The sequence below is a fragment of the Talpa occidentalis genome, unplaced genomic scaffold (genome assembly GCF_014898055.3).
Source record: "Talpa occidentalis isolate TD23 unplaced genomic scaffold, MPIMG_talOcc4v2.1, whole genome shotgun sequence".
NCBI classification, from domain to species: Eukaryota; Metazoa; Chordata; class Mammalia; order Eulipotyphla; family Talpidae; genus Talpa; species Talpa occidentalis.
In genome coordinates this window covers 11,182,837-11,195,582 of record NW_026555331.1, presented here as the reverse complement: position 1 = coordinate 11,195,582, position 12,746 = coordinate 11,182,837, and positions in this window count along the sequence as shown.

Below are 12,746 nucleotides of genomic sequence, written 5' to 3'. Positions count from 1 at the left end.
GAGGAGAAACTAGGTCTCTTTGCCTCCCTGGCTAATATTCTTTACTTCAGGCACCCCTGTCCTTTACTGGCTGATGTTTAGCGGTTTTCAAATCATAGTTTCATTATCCACTTTTCAGTTGTTTCAGGTGGGAAAACAAGTCCTAGCCTTGTGACTATAATTTGACTGGACGTGGAATTCTCCACACTTACAGGGTTTTCGATTCCCTCTGGTTCTCTACAGGAGGGACTCCGGTGTCTCTTTCACACAGAGATTTAGTGACTCACAGGAGGGTAAAGCATTACTGTTTCAGGGCACTTTGCACATAATAGGAGTTCAAAGTTTTACATCAAAGTAATGATGCCGTGAGGTTGAAATTCAGGCATCTGCTTGTGGGTATGGGGCAGTTATTATGTTCTCCCAATAATTCTTCCCCAATTTGGGTTATGCACAAACAAAATGAAACCAACCATAACTAAACAAAAAAACAAGAAGCAGCTCATGAATTTAATGAAGTCAACGAACACTGATGACTCAATACACATTTATTGGTTACCATTTTTTTTTTTTGCCAGGTTGCTGTATGAGATGGTGAGGATCTAAATATGAATACTGGCATCCTATCCTGAATGAGTTTATATTCTGCTGGGTAGAGAAATTCATCAGCAAGTAAATACAATACATTTTAAGAAGTATAGGGATTTCAGTAGGTGTCAGGTGGTTCTAAGACTGAAACTGGAAATCGAGTTCTGCGTTGTCTTTGGTTAAAGGATGGTATCTATGCCATTGTGTCCCAGGGCTTCCGGGTCATCTGGTCACTATCACAGTCATCTGGGAAGAAAGAGAGTATAGAGGCGAGAACCCAAGTTTAGCCCTTAAGGACCAGAACAGAACTTGGTGCCTGTCCTGTCTGCCCAGCCTCTGGCTGGCCAGGACACAGACCCTTGACCACATCTGAATGCATTGAGCACTGGGAAATCTCGCCCATCTGGTGGGAAAAGGAGACAGACTCAGGCAGACTGATAAGAATCTGTCACATGAAGAAGTTCTTGAATATTAATTTAGAAAATATTTTTTCTAACCTATTGTTATGGTGACTCTTCAGCATTTAATGAGGGGCTGTGACGGTCCATGCATTTGAAATTGCTTCTAGCCTTTCATAAACAGGGGTGGGAAGACAGGAGCAACTGGAGTGTTACAGAGTGATGCCCAGCTGGGCTGAGAGGTGGGCATATGGGGGATACATCTGCTTCCTCTTTTATAGCATCTGGAATTAGTAGCTTGCCACAAGGGCACAAAGGGCCTCTTCGTGAGGTGGTCTTGAAGCCATCTCAGGGCAAAGAAGTGACAAAACCAGATCTGGAGAGAGAGCAGCCAACACCTTTAGTGTGACACAGGGGCAGTGGTGATTTTGTTACCTTGAGCCCTAATTTTAGGTCACTGTTGGGTCTTGTCTAACTATGTTACACTTTGGAGTCAGACCCAAGTTTGAATCCAGCTTCCCAATCACTAAACTTGTGACTTTAAACAGGTAACGTGACCTCTCTGTGCCGCTGTGTCCTGACCTGTAAAGTGGAGGTGACAAAATATCTAATTGGGTGATCATTGGCAGGAGGGACAGCCTGATTCCAGGGAGGCCCTCACTTTGTGGCATGACACAAGGTGGCTTCATGGCCCATGAGCACCAAGAACAGGGGCTCCCAGGAGGCAGTTCCCAGAAGAGGTGCTCACACATGGGGGATGGTGCCTGAGACCTGGTGAGGGACAGCAAGGCTGGGGCCCTTCATTCATAACAAAAGGAAGGGACATTGATGTCTCCTTCCAAGCTGGAGTGATGCTGCTGAGGATTTTGGTGGAGCAACTGGGGTTTGGACGGAAGAACTCAATTTTTTTTTTTTAAGATTTATTTATTTATTTATACAAGCACTGGGCACAGTCAGAAGCGCTGGAGGGTGAGAGAATTCACCAGAGCCAGAGCGGGGAGCAGAGCAGGCAGAAGGACCAAAGTACACTGCTGAGGGGAGCAGCGGGCGGCAGGAGAGGTCTGCGCGCCATGAGGGACCCTCCTCTGGTGGCCGGGGAGCAGCCGGGGATCGAACTGGTGCTGCAGAGGCTGCGGGCAGCTTCGCAATCCAGCGCTCAACCACTGCGCCACCGGGGAGGCCCAAGAACTCAATGTTTTGATGGGAGGGGTGGAGGAGAGATTATTTTGGGATGCAGGGAGTATGTGGGGTGTGTGTGTGTGTGTGTGTGTGTGTGTGTGTGTGTGTGTGTGAGTGAAAAAAGGCTCGATCTGGCAAGCATGTGTGATATCCATTGGGTGGGTCTCTCCCTGTACTGAACCTCTTGAGGAGGACAGAGAGAGGCTTAGCCCTGGGGAAGTGGCCGCAGTCACACAGAGCCTTCACATGCCTTCCATCCGCCTTTCAATTCCCTAGAGTCCTGAGACTTGGTTATCAGCATCTCCGTTTTACAGTCTTTCCCCTCTTTTGCTGTTTCACTTTCCCTGGTTTCAGTTACTGTGATCAATTAGAGATTTAAAATGTTACATACTGTAAGTCATTTTGAGAGAGACCACATAGTCACATAACTTTTATGACAGCACATTGTTATGATTGTTCTATTTTATTAGTTATTTTAATCATGCAGTAATTTATGCATTCAGCCTTATCATAGGTGTATGCATCAAGGAAGAAACAGTCTATGCAGGGTTCCGTACAGGCATCTGCTGGGGGTCTTAGAACATGTCCCATGGACAAGGGTGACCATGGTACATACAAGGAAATAGAGACTCAGAGACGCAAGACACCAGATGACCAATTATTAGGCCTTCAACCAATGTGGACAGACTCAGTCAAGAGACATGTTGGCCACTGCACCTGTCTGACCCCTCATGAAGTCAAAGAGATGAGATGACATAGACAGAGGCAGGACGTAGGCTGAGCCCAGGTCTCTGAACTCTTAGTGTATGGCTTTTCATCAGTCTCTCCATCATTCAAAACATGTCTAGGGTGCTTCCTCCTTCTGGAAGTCTTCCTGACCCTTCTCCCCCTCCCCTGATAGCCCAGAAAAAAATGACACTTTCATAATTTTAAAGCATCTTGCAAACTCTGATCGTTATTCTTATTCCACTCTATTGTTGTCCTTCTCCACCCTGCTGGGCAGAACGGATGCGGACTGCCGTCTATCTTTGCATCCCAAATTCTTCCAGCGCGCCCAGGAATTGCAGGTGCTTAACAAATGTTCTAAATGAATGAGTCAATGAATCTAAGAGTGATCAGTCCTGGTCAGAGAGATCTCACTTGTGGAAGTAAGACAGAGGTTTGAAGAGGCGAAGAGGAAAGCAAGATACTCCAACTGGAGACCACTTCAGGCATAAAGACCTGAGGCTGGGTGAGGGTCCTTATGTGGGTTACTTGGAAGAAGATTTGGCTTCAGTAAATTGCAGTTTGAAATCAAAGTGCATATGGAAGCAGGGGCCAAGCCATCATCGCTTTGGTTCCCAGTCTTGTGAGATGGCACTGGCACCGTTACTCTTGCATCCGGGGCTGCTTGTAATTGAAGGCTTCCTCTTTGACCTGGAAGTCGCCATGCTGATTCATGCCTCAGTCATTGAGGTCTGGATTCCCCTTTGCAGTACTATTCTAGAACCTCCCCCCTCGCCCCCAAGGCAGACACTTCAGCTGTCATTAGATGCTTATTAAGGGGAGTGAGTCAGGGTGGTGGCTTAAGACACACTTTCCACCCTGCTGTATGGCCCCTTCCTCTGCACTGACTACCATGCTGTTTCAATCACACAAACTTACAAGGTTGTGTGGGAAGTAGAAAGAACATGGATTCCAAGCTATGAGCTCTCCTGGCAAATCTCAGCTGTGCCATTTACCAGTGGAAGCTGTGCAGTTCCATTGCTAAATGGCTTCAAGCAGAGAACTTATCCTGCCTGGACTTCAGAGTCTTCAACACAAGGCAAGGTCATGAGGATGAAGTGGCACAAGGGTTAAAGGGCTTTGCAAGAGAATCTGGGGTACAGTGGGTATGCAGGAAGTGCCAAGGATGCCTGTGATTTGAGGTTCCTGTGTTCTGAGTCTCCCCACTGCAGGAGGCAGGTGACAGGGCCATTTTGATGTGGGTCTCCAGCAGGATCCTGGGAAACCATCCTTCCTTCCTGGTGGATCATCCTTGCAAAATTCCTTCCTGTGGTTCTCAGGGATGGGGGAGGACACAGCTCAACTGCTCCTACACAGGAACCTTTCATGGCTTCCTGCTGAGCTGCTAGACCCCAGGGCCAGAGGGCCCCATGGGTAGGTTTCTGCTTTGTGGATTTCACTGAATTATCTAGACACAGAGTCTTGGGTCTTCATTTATGTCAACTGTTCGCCTCGGCTTCCTGAAGTCCACATGGGTTTTCAGACTTTGCTGAAGAACTCATCCACCTGGAGGCCCCCAGTTCTTGTGTGGAGTGCCTGCTCTTTTCTGCCTCATTTCTTGTCCTAACACAGTCAGTCCCCTTGGGTGTGGACACAAGCTGGCATTTTTCAGGTTTTTGCATATCCAGCCAACTCCAGACCTGGGCATGCGCTGAGTGTATGTGCTTTTTATCACATTTGTACCCCACTTTCTCAGTGTCGTCTTCTTGCCTTGTGTTCACTCCTGGTAGGAGTTAATGGGCACACATATGCTATCCTTCTCCACAGACACAAAGAACCACTCTCACTCCCTGGAAATAGCTCTAAGGGAGAAAGCTGAGGCACAGAAGCACGCGTCATAAAACCTGCATTCCCAGCTCCACGACTCACCAATTTTGTAATCTTGGGCAAATCACTTAACCTCTCTAGCCACAAGTGTTCGTATTTGAAAGGGTGGGGCTAATGCTAATATCCCGAGTGCCCTCCTTCCTCCGCACCCCATTTACTGTGAGAATCATATGAGATAATGTCTATGAAAGTACTCTGTAAACCAGAAGCTGTTATTACACAGAGATGACCTATTATTACGAAGAACTGGTTCCCCTGATTCTCCAGCTCCCTCTCCACCTCCATCCCCTGAGCTGACTTGAGGCTGAGCCTTTATGAAGGTACATATTTGGGGGCCAGGAATTAGAAAAATTCTGCTTTGCTTACCAAGGGAGGCTTCTGAATTGCTGTGATTGACTCAAGTGGACGCAAAAAGGGCAAAAAGAGTCTTACACCAAGATGGCTCTTGATCTGGCTTTTCAGCATCTCATTGGGAACTACCATGTTAAGTACCACACAGAACTTGGAGAGAAACCTGTTCAGCCAGGTGCTCTGTGTTGTTCCCTTGGTGAATGTGCTTGGCACGTATAGCTCCTAAGAGCCTTCCCAATGGCGGCCACCCTCTCTGTCCTGTTGTCATGCTCTTGTTGGCACCACTGCCATCTCCCAGAAGCCTCTGCTTCCAGGCTTGCCCCTCTTAATCCTTTAATATACCCCACTGAGCAATCTGAATGCCAATCTCTTCACTTTACTTCTCTGCTTAAACCCTGTGCTGTGGGTCCCAGTGCCCTCAAGGTAAAGGTTGTTACAGGGGATCCTGCTGAGCTTTCCGGTCTTACAGTGACCTCTCCTCCCTCCATGAGTAAGTCTTTTGCAATTCTATTCATCCAGGACTTCCCTCTCTGCTACCACCTCCTTTTCCTGTGGGTTCAGCTCAGAGACCAGTTATATGTGAACTTTACCCTGACTCCCCTTGGCCAAGTGAAGTGCCCTGCAATGTGCTCCCATAGTGCCTTACTTCCTTCCCCCTGTCTTAGCCTTTCCACCCTTGGTTATAACCACCCATTAGGATCTGTCATCTCTAGGAAGCTGGAAGCTTCATTGAGTCTGGCATGATCACTGTCTCCTTCACTATAGCCATGGCACCCAATCCAGGGCCAGGAATAGTGAATGAATGAATGAATGAATGAACGGGTGGATGAATGAATGAATAAAGTGTTCTGTTCATCCAATGAGAAGCTCAACGTTCTTCATGGGTGGGCTCATTTTAGAGAAGAATGAATAGATTACTAAATAAACTTTGCAAATCTTACTATTTTCCTTCTGGATTTTTTAGCAGATGTCAACTAGCTAATGCTACCCAACATTTATTGATTTCAATCTCTGCTGGGCACTGTGAGAGCATTTTATGAGTCAGCTCCTTCAATATCCACAACCATACTCAGAAGCGAGTGCTATTATTATCCTGTGGCAGGTGAGACACTGGTTTAGAGAGTTTGAGTCAATTGTGCAAGGTCACCTGGCCAGCAAGTGATAGACTATTCTTGAACCCACACTTTTCAACAACATACCCTACTTACAAGGGTTTGGGCATAAGAAGGATCTAGGTTTGAATTCCCAGGATTGACCAGTTGTTAATTTCCTTGCTCTGTTAGTGTAGTCTGTGAATCAAATAAGATGATGTTTGTGAAATACCTGATTTTTAGTAGTTTTTCAACCTGAATTATAATTTGGTAGGTCAGATATTCTTTAGGTTTTAAACATTCAGGTGTTTTTAAGAATTAAGACTGATTGCTTTCTTCATTAACATCCCTGAAGAATGAGGAGGTCAGTATATAATCGAGCTTCTTGCATTTGGAGGGACTTATTTCCTGAGGCAGATTATTCAATAAGTGCTTCAACAATTGAGTGTGTGGGGAAAGGCTTTTTCAAATTCAACAGAAATATGCTGCCCTGGGGTACTCTTTGCCCAGGACCATCAGCGGAAGTCCAGTTCTGCAGTGGCGGTTCGATCCCCGGCCACCGGCGAGGGTCCCACATGGGTGCAGACCTCTCCTGCCGCCCGCTGCTCCCCTCAGCAGTGTACTTCGGTCCTTCTGCCTGCTCTGCTCCCCGCTCTGGCTCTGGTGAATTCTCTCACCCTCCCGCGCTTCTGACTGTACCCAGTGCTTGTATAAATAAATAAATAAATCTTAAAATATATATATATTAAAAAAAAAAAAAACTAGGACATTGGCGACAGGGATGCTTGCTGCAGCCTTGATTACATGTAATGTAACTAACCCCTTGAAGAGTCAGTGATAGGAGATCGTGCGAATAGATTACAGCATGTCCATAGTCCAGACGAACAAATACTGATGAGCCAAACAGAGTGACTTAGAGGAATAGACATTTATTGGAAGGATGATGGTGGCCCACTGGCAAATGAGAACAGGTTGTAAAATGGAATGTGATGTATGAGCTTTGAACAGCATTGCTTGTGTATGGGAGAAAATCTGAAAATCTGAAGAAAGGTAGAAGTGTTTATCTTTGGGTCATGAAATTATGGGGGACTTTCTTCTTGTTCTAAATTTTCTATTGGGGGAGGAAGTGTACCTTAGTGGTTATGAAAATGGACTTCAGAATCAGACAGATCTGGTGTTAGTCTATTTTCTGCCACCTCTGAGCTGGATTACCTTAGTTTCATAATTTGTAAAATAAGAAGAATAAAAGTGCCCACCTCTGAGTGTTGAGAAATAAAAAGACTGAAGTTTCTGAAGTGTCTGCTATGTGGCAGAGACACTGCTCAGCACTGAACTTGCAAGTTACCTATCGTCATCCTCTTTCTACAAGTGAGCAAACTGAGCCTGCGGAGACTAAGAAATTTGCCCTGGCCCTATACCCACTGGGTGATCACGCTCCCCATTGTTGGCACGTTAGTCCTTTGTTGCTGAAATTAGATCTGTTCTCCTGTCATCCACATCTCCCTGCTGACTCATACTGGGCCCACTTTGACTAAAACCCCCAGACATTTTCATACTGGTCATATCTCCTCTCGTTGTGCTTGGTCTTGTTTTGGACTTGGGTGAACTTATTCTAGAGCAGACAGGTGGACGAGAAAGCTGAGCATTCAAATCATACCGTCAATGATGAGGAAGTCCGAGAATAAGCCCTTATAATTTGGTAATGAGAAATTGCTGATCACACCTACTTCACACACTGGAGCCCCAGAGGTGATAAAATGCATAAGCTTTGCATTTTCCTTTTCAAATCATCTGGAAAGAGCAACTTCTCTTGATGTGAAAGTGGGTAAGCAGAGAGGCCAAGAACTGCTCTAGTGAAGATGTCTTTGGCCAGGGCTCCCCAGACAATGGTCATTGGCACTGAACTTGAAGCTTAGATACAAGAGCAGGAGCTTGGATACGGGCAGACCTGCATTCTAATTCCTGTTTTGTCACTCACCGGCTTTGTGGTTCTGAACACGTTACCAACTTCTCTGAACTTCTTTTTCTCATCTTCCAAATGCAGCCAGTAGTACTTCTTTTCTGGAGGTTCTAGGGGGATCAGGCATGTGAGCAGCTCAGCCGGGAGCTAGGACCAGCATTTGTTAGCATCTCTTGTCTCTGTGAGCTGCCCCTCCCTCCTGCCTTGGGTGGTTTTGGAGGACAAGAGAATCTGCACCCCAGAGCTCCATGATTGGGATGGGAAAAGCACAGGATAGGGTCTTAGCGCTGCCAGGGACAAAGGGAAACTTTGAGGTTAAATGACCCCAAATCAATCCTTAATCTTCACTTTGACAAATGTATTCATTTTCACAAGTTTCAAATTCTGTAAATATTTGCGCTTAAAAAATCAAGATCTACAGGAGCATTTCGAAAAAATTAGTAAAATTCTCTGTGATCACTCTCCATCCTGTTCCCAGGTCCAGAGGTGACTGCAGTGAAAAGTTTCCTGTGTGCCATCTTAGGATAGTCTAGATTTGTCTGGAGTTTAGAACATGCCTATTCAGACATGTGAGATCTCCTCACCAGTGCTATTCATGTCCTATGAATTGAATGTTCACAAAACTTCAATGAAAATAAAATGTTGGATAAACAGAAGGATGGATTCTACTATCTTAGTTGGTTCTCCACAGCCTTTCTGCCTGGAATGGATGCTAATGAATTTAGACACCCACTGAGGAGGGGAATGATTGGGAAACATTTGGACAGTCTAGCCTGTGCACCTGACCAACACTTCTCGTTCCAGCCCTTGAACTTCTGCTTCGGAGGCCATTACCCTAGACCAGGTCTATGAACTGAGTGACTCGGTCCCTTTGGTGAAAATGATCCTTCACTATCCAAGGAGAAATGGGGTGGGCCCAGGCGGGGCGGAAATGTCCGGATGACAAATTGCATGAGTCAAAGACACTTGTGAAAATGACCAATGTGCTTTTAAAACACATACTGTCTCAGGAGAGGAAGGAGTTGCTTCTGCTTTCTTTTATTTTTGAAAGTGGGTGGAAGTTTTTCAGAGATGGTGTTGGACTCTGTACTTTAAAATGGCTAATATTTAAGGGCTGAAATTGTCATTAATGGTCCTTTTGACTCCTCCGTTTTGGAGAATGTTATTAATTGGAGTCAATCCCAATGCTCATGGAATGGTTGAAGTATGACAAAGCCACATGGATTTTAATTTTCCAGGTTCTTCTCCACTCACTTCCCCTGGCATTTACTGTGCAATGTGATTCTAACTAATGACAGGAAACAGGGCTTATTCTTAGTAGGAATCTAGTGCTTACTGATTGGTTTCACCAATACTGTATTTTTACTGACTGCTTAATTATTTATTTGCTCATTAATCCAAATGTATTGAAGTAATACTAATTGCTAGGAACTGTGTTATAGTCTATATGCCAGCGTGAACCCAAAATAGGAAGTGACCAGTCATCTTTAGAGCAGGGTCAGGTTTTCAGTGGAGGAGATAATTGAGAAGAATTTCAAACTGTAAATAGAGATTCCCAGGAAAGTGTGGGGGAAGACCAAGGGAAGAAGCAGAACTGGCCAAAAAGGAGATATAGTATGAGAGGTAATATTGTAGACTGCTGATGAACTCAAGTTTTCCTATTGAAAACATTCCAAAAGTGGGCCTCCCTGGTGTCCTAGGGGTTAAGTCTCAGCATTATCACCGCTATGGCCTGAGTTCAATCCCTGGCCAGGGAGCTGACCCACATGGCACAGCAGATCTCTCCTGTCTCACCCACTGCTCCCCTCAGCAGTGTATTTCAGTGGATCCATCTGCTCCGCTCCCCACTCTGTCTCTAGTGAATCCTCTCACCCCCCATCCTCTTGGTCTGGCACATCTGGCCTACACCCCAGTTCTTCTACACAAAAAATTAAAACATCACAAATATTTATTAGAGAACCGTTTCTTTTCACTCGGAGTTCCACTGAGCCACTGATTTACTCAACAAAGATTTATTCAGCAATTACTATGTGCTTTGCACAGTTCTGGGTACTAGGGATGTCCTGCTGATAAATTTTTTTTGGCTGTCTCTCTTAAAGTTTCAGTAAACAGCATTAAAGTTTACTTGCGAGCCATCACCATTATCGTCAACCTATGACAAAGCATTTTTCTATTTATGGAACATCACTTGTGAGGATGAATTACCCTCTATGTTTGGAAAGTTCAAGGGAGAATTTGGCACCCTTAATTCCTTTTCAAAGTACAAATCTAGATATCAGTAGAACTCAATGTTTTTTTTTTTTTTTAATTGAAAATATATCAATAGATTCAAATCCCGCCTTGAGACATACAAGTTGCCTATGAAGGTCATTGCTTCATTTGGCTGATTTTTTTGTCCCGGGAGGGAGAGATGACTTGCCTGAGGTTACACAGCAAATTTTTATTGACGAGAAGAATCTAGCCTGACTGATGTCCAGGCTAGTACATTTTGATACCTCCATAAATACAGTATCTGTGACACCGAAACCATAATAGGATCTTCCCTCAAGTCAGTGTTATTGCAAATTCTCTCTCCTGACCCCTCCATTTCCACCTCCTCCTCCTCAAATCCCAAGGTTACAGGGCATTCGGCTCAATTCTGAACACCCTGTCTTTAGTCTCATTCAACTTGGCTGCTTGGCCTCTTGCCCATCTGAGGATTTCAGAAAGACACCCTTAACCTCATTCTAGAGTCTCCTTTGAAGAGCCCTTTCACTTACTACTCTAAATGTCTCTTTGGTAGACAAAACCATACACCCTATCAGGGATCAAGGGCAGCAGTGGCTTGGGATACTTTCAGCTCATTGCTGTCCTAGGGAGGGATTGCATCATCTGTGACAGGTGGACTGCATAACTGTCAGGCTTTCAGTAGGAAGGTTTCAGCTTCTGTGTAGTAGGACCACGTTTGGACTGGGGTATCCTACAGTGTGGTAAAACTGAAGCTATCAATTAGTTGTGGTGAGAATTAAATAGAATTTACCCATTAAGGCCTTGCCATCAGCCTGTTCACAGTAAGCATTCAATGGACTGTAGGTGTTTACATTTTCTAGAACCTGCAGATCCCTGACCCCTCATCCGGTGCTTGACTCTGCTACTCTCTGCTATTGATGGCACATCACCTGTGATGCCTTTCTTTCTTCTGTTCTGGGTCTGCAGGTGGAGAGAGGGATGATGTGATTTGCATATGACTACCCAGAATGCTCTGTCTACCTCTAGTTCTTTTTTTTTAAAAAAAGATTTATTTATTTATTTATTTATTTATTTATTATTTATTTATTTATTTACTTATACAAGCACTGGGTACAGTCAGAAGCGCGGGAGGGTGAGAGAATTCACCAGAGCCAGAGCGGGAGGCAGAGCAGGCAGAAGGACTGATGTACACTGCTGAGGGGAGCAGCGGGCGGCAGGAGAGGTCTGCGCGCCATGCGGGACCCTCCTCCAGTGGCCGGGGAGCAGCTGGGGATCGAACCGTCGCCGCAGAGGCTGCGGGCTGCTTCGCAACCCAGTGCTCAACCGCTGCGCCACCGGGGAGGCCCTACCTCTAGTTCTTTGCTGACTGGGGCACTGCATTTTGGGACACGCAGCAAGATCTAAATGTATGTTTTGGGTACACAGCATCACAGTCTCATTTATACTAGTGTGACAAACACTGTACCTTGACCAAAGTGGTAGCACTCCCTAGGTAGGGCAGTCAGGAAATTGGATGGCCTCCATATTGTTTTAAGAGTTCTTTGGAAATAAGGGGTTGTAGCAGGATCTTTTTCCCCCTGCTCAAAACTGCCTAGTGTAAACCCAGAGAAAGAAGTTAATGCACGTTCTCACTTTCTCCTGAGAGCAAAAACCCCACCAGCTTGTTCCCAAGAGCTCATTTTCCATCTTTGCTTGGCTCATCAGAGGGCATTGTGCTGTACAAAGGCCTCGGTGGGAAGGAAGGCATGAGAGCTCACCTACTGTGCCCCTGCCTCCTTGATGTGACAGGTGCCACCTCCCCAATATCCTGGGCCCTGGGCTCTGCCACTGCTCTCACGACCAGTGAGTTTATAGTGGATGCAGCATGCCGGGCCACACAGGGAAGCTGCGGGGGGTATCCGAGTTCACATGTCCCACATTCCAGGCGAATGTTTTTGACATTGAGCAATGGAATGACTCTGCCAGGTTTAGGTCTGTCCGATTGGAATGCACCCGAAGAGGAAAGTCCCGAGTGATTCTTCAAATACTCACCTCCCCACAACCCCTTCTTGTATTTATATTCCTTTTAATACTCCCATGGCAAACTCTACCCAGCGCTCCTACAGACCCCATGGCACTTGCTGGTGCTGATAAGTGCAACTTCCCGGGAGATAGGAATGCAAATGAGCATAGTTTGTTGAGTCATGTGTACCGTGCAGCTCTTTCCCAAACATTGCATCAGACCCGTAATTGGCAGCTGCCAGGACGCTGCTGGATGAGACTGAATGTCCAGGAAAAGCCCAGTCCGTTTCTCGAAAAAATGTACTCTCACTCTCTCCGCTGGCCTGGTTGTAATATCCTGTTCTTAAGAAAGCAGAACCCCTGGAGGGAGCAAAGGGACAA